Here is a 4511-nt window from a genome sequence, read left to right on the forward strand (position 1 = left end):
GTTGTAAGGAACAAAAATGTCTATAACAGTTGCCCCCTAAAGTATGAGGCCGTTTATCGGGTGAAATGCTTTATCAGGAGGATCTGAAGTTCATCCAATGCTGGGAGGAGACCTATAATAAGATACAATACAATACATTATTTTTCATACTGCTTTCATAATCTAGCTGAGGCGGGCATTCCCATGCTCAGCTTTATAAATTCATTTTTATGTACATAGAACAGACAATCGTCTGATGGTAGACTGATAATTTTGATGAAATTATCATCCTTTGGGTAGGATGATTATCTGCTGCAATGATGTACATGTCAATGTCTTTATCTTTCCTGAATATTTATCGCAGCCTGGATGGATGAAACTAGATCCAGGGTCTTCAAACTCGTTCGTTCTTCACTCTAAGTACAAGTCGATCCATGTGAGAAATGTTCTGAATTCGAACATGGAAAGACATCGCTTGATTACCGATCAATGAGGTAAACCGTTAACAAGCACGAGAGGAATCACCAATAATGATAATGACCCTCAAGGTACTTCAGTACAATTCACGTGGTGTGAAAAAAGGACCTGGCGTCGAACACCACGCAAAATCTTTCGGTCGAAGGTCATTGATGTATACCTGTTGCCGGAAGTGAGAAACTTGCCATTGAGGCATGCAAGCTTCAAAGTACTGAAGGGGTTGTTCCTAGATCAACTTCTTGGATAATGAGCTGATGTCGACAAGAATCGATCCGTCAAAGGAGGGCCTTAATGAATCCCACATCAATGACACGGAACGGAGCTAATGATTTTGATGGAGGTGAAAACGATCTGTGACATATGATTCAGGGTGGCGGTCATGAAAGGATGAAGGATAATGTACGGCAGTGGATGGGACACGGTTGACTTTTCTGAACGACTTCTCTTGAACATATGGCGACACTGATGCGATGGATCGGTAGCATTACCCCAAATATGGATGGTATGGCGAGACCATGGTGATGTGACCGGTGAATGAAACAACCCAACCTGATTGTGGTACGGAGGAAAAGTGTCATGTTCAAGAGCGACTTGCTACCATCAAAGTTTTCTTGAGTTTCTCCCAATTTTTCCCCAGTCATTGCTGACCAGTACCTCTTTATTTTTTTCAAGCTTGAGGAGGATAACATATGCTTGTTCTATAACTTTCCCTTCGGTCAAGCCCATCGCTATGTTTTAACGAGCCTAGCGATAGTGAAACTCGTTCTCGTCTAAAGACAAGTTTGTCGCTATTTAATGATTTTAACGAGTCTAACGACAAAGATAACTCGGTCCTTTTCATTTTTAGAGAGTCTGAAAAGGTACATAAAGTTAACTCCAAAAGTCCTTTTTTGTCATCTAATCCCTTAGGTCCGAAAAAGTATAAAACAATACAGAAGGGATGAGTTTTCGATAGTTTTAACGAGCCGAATAAAACAAGCGCTCGACATTTTTGTGCTATAATCCCTCAGGCCCAAAAAGATTAAAATCTAGAGGAGGGATAGCACTTCCTCTCCCTTTAACGAGCTGGAAGGCCAAGGACTCGACAATCTTTTCATATTTTACGAGTCAACTGAAAAGAGCTTAAAGAAGACTCGTCTTTTGAGGAACGAGTGATGAAACAGGTTAGCAGCTGATTCCAGGTACATGTTGGAATTTTCCAATCACGGCAGTGTCACAAGGATGGCTAGTGAAATCACTCTTCGCACTTGTTCCTCAAAATGGGTAAACAAACATATGGAGGTGAACGATCGGCCAATGGAAAAGTGGAGGTGACGGTGCAAACACGACCAAGGCTTTAATGGCTGATAATTTACGTCCACAGTGGTTATTTAATGGGTAGTTCATATTTTAACGAGCTTAAACGCGGGTTGAAACACTTGCTCGATCTTAGTTTTATTTTTTAACGAGCATGAACTATGCGCTAAAACTGCTCGGATCTTGCGTTTATTTTTTAAAGAGCATGAACTGTGTGCTAAAACTGCTCGATAACCCAGTCATATGATAAGAATGTCTCATTGAAGATGCTATTTTTTATGGAGCTTAGATCTTACAAAGCTTTGCTCCGGATCCTTTCGTTATGCAAGTTCGGAAACGACTAATTCTACGAGTTTAAAGGGTTAAACCTACAGGTTTAAAGGGAGGACCTAAAAATTTAAAAAATAAATAGCCGCCCCTTGCTTGCACTCAAAAACGTTTGCATGCCCCCAGGCATAAAGTACGATTTCAAATTACCTCTACTTCATTTCCGTCAAAACATTTGTTTCACCGGGAGAGGCCTACCTCTTTCAGGTTACCCAAAGGTTGTCTCGTTAATCTTTCAAACAAAACACTTCCTCGGCAATGTCTACCGAAATAGACAAAGGTGAGCGACGAAGCCTACCAACTCACATAACTTTGACAAAAGAATATTATTCTAGAATAACCCCTCTTCCTAGACGGACGGGGTACAGACTAGTCATATTCTCTCGTGGAAACCTACTCTATACCCAAAGTTTTCCTGCCGAAGCAGACCAGGACGCATGCCCCCTGGGTTCCAGTCATATCCTCCCGGATTACTCGCGCTCATCAGGAGGACGGACCGTGGGGTGAGACACTTCTTGCGTGAAGAGACCATTTAGGGATGGTACATGACTATTTGCGATGCGTGATTTGGGAAATGAAAGCTGGTCCACGAGCTTGACCACTCTTCCTTCATGCGGAAAACAAATTACTCTAAAGAGTCAGGAGACGATGGCTCCCATGCAATATATATAGTCTCGTCCAAGGATTAGGTTATAATCCAAGGGTCCTTGAATGACCATCACGTTCATTTGAATGGTCTTCCCTTTCAATGTTATGGGCACATTGGGGAGGATCCCTAAAGGTCGACTCGTTCCTTTATCAAAGCCTGATAGATTTCTCATTTCAGGCAAAAGCGCTGGCGAACCAAGCGCTTTCCAAGCAATAGAGGAAAGGATACTCACAGATTCCCCGCCATCAATGATAGTGCCAGCCATTACCATTCTGTATATTTGAACGATGATTCTGAATGGTATGCTTGCTGGAAAACGGGGTCTGCCTAGTTGGTTCCAGTCGATCAAGACAACTAGGTTGCTTGGTGGTGGGACCGAATAGACGATCGGGTATGACTCTGACGAAGTTCCTTCCTGCGATAAAGGAATGGGCAAATTGCCCCCTTGTTCGTCGGAGTCTATGTTGATGAAGAGAATTTGGACGGTGTCGTCTTTATTCTCCTCTGTGATGATATCATTCGAAGATAGAGCCTCTGAAGGCAAAACCAGGTCAACTGCCGCCTCAACCTTTTGAATTTCGTCAGGTATGGATACAGACGGTTTATCTTCAATGGTAGTTGCTTCGGCTGACCACCTGAGCGGGCCAGCTGGGTTCTAACCTAGTGAAGGATTTGGCAGGAGTTTTTGATATCCAGGAGGAAGTTGCGCTCGTAAGATCGGGCGATCTCCCAAAACTCTTTTAGCCTCGTCTGAGAAGGGACAACGGTGGATGGCGTAATCACCTTCACACAGTTTGTAGGGAAATCTAGCTTTCCCTCTCTATCCTGTGGCTTCACTTTCACTAGTTGACGGTGTGCTGTCAACATGGCTATCAGAGGTTTACGCCACCGAATTGTGCAAATGGGGAGACCAGTCCCTTAGTATCCGAGGGATGCAGGGACAATCTCTGTGGAAGTGGTCTCCCTTGAATATGACACATGGCGATTTAGGCCTAGTCAGTGCTGTGTGTGGATTTTTGTCAGACGACACTTGTTTGCCCCCAGTCGCTTTTGGCTCCTTCTTCTTCTTCTCTTTCTTCTTCTTTTCCTTCTTCTCCTTAGGAACTTGGTTTTTTGTTCTACCAGTTCTGTCAAGCGAAGAGGAAGGAGGAGAGGAAGAATTAGATGAAGTAGAAGGCTGGTGAGCAACTCTGGTCTGGTCTAACTGTTGACTCGACTGTTCAGGAATAGTGGTGTTCTGAACGACACCGGTTGAAAAGAGCCAGACCGGCAAGCCAATTGTTAGTCCTGGAAGCGACAATGTGGCCATATGGGGCGCACCAACATCTCCCCAAGGGGAGAAGGGACTAGCATTTCCACCAAGGGGAATTCCTTGGTTGGTGGGCTCCATTTTTTCAACCTAAAGATCAACGCAGGAATAAGGGGTGATTGTTCCGTTTAAAATAAATTTTTAACGACGCTTAGACACAACTTGCTTTTTCAATTTTAAAGAGTCGAGAAAAAGCTAAAGATGACTCTAGTCTCCTCCGATGTTTTAATGAGCCCGAAGTGACAAATGCTCGGATGGAATTTTTCTGTTATAGAGTTTGAAAAAGGCCAAAAGGAACTGCTCTGGAGTTCTAGGCAGAGGGTGTGCCAAACTTCTCGCAAAACCGTAGAATAATTTCTGGGTACGGGCGGTCGATCTTCTTGAATGCTGTGTTCAGTGCATTGCGATCAGTAGGGCGGCCGGCACCACTTCCTAAGGATAAAGGTTATATTCCTATAGGGGTCTCCCAATATA

The sequence above is a fragment of the Pinus tabuliformis genome, chromosome Q (assembly GCF_031772625.1).
Source record: "Pinus tabuliformis cultivar Carrire ecotype Pingquan chromosome Q, CPIR1, whole genome shotgun sequence".
NCBI lineage: Eukaryota > Viridiplantae > Streptophyta > Pinopsida > Pinales > Pinaceae > Pinus > Pinus tabuliformis.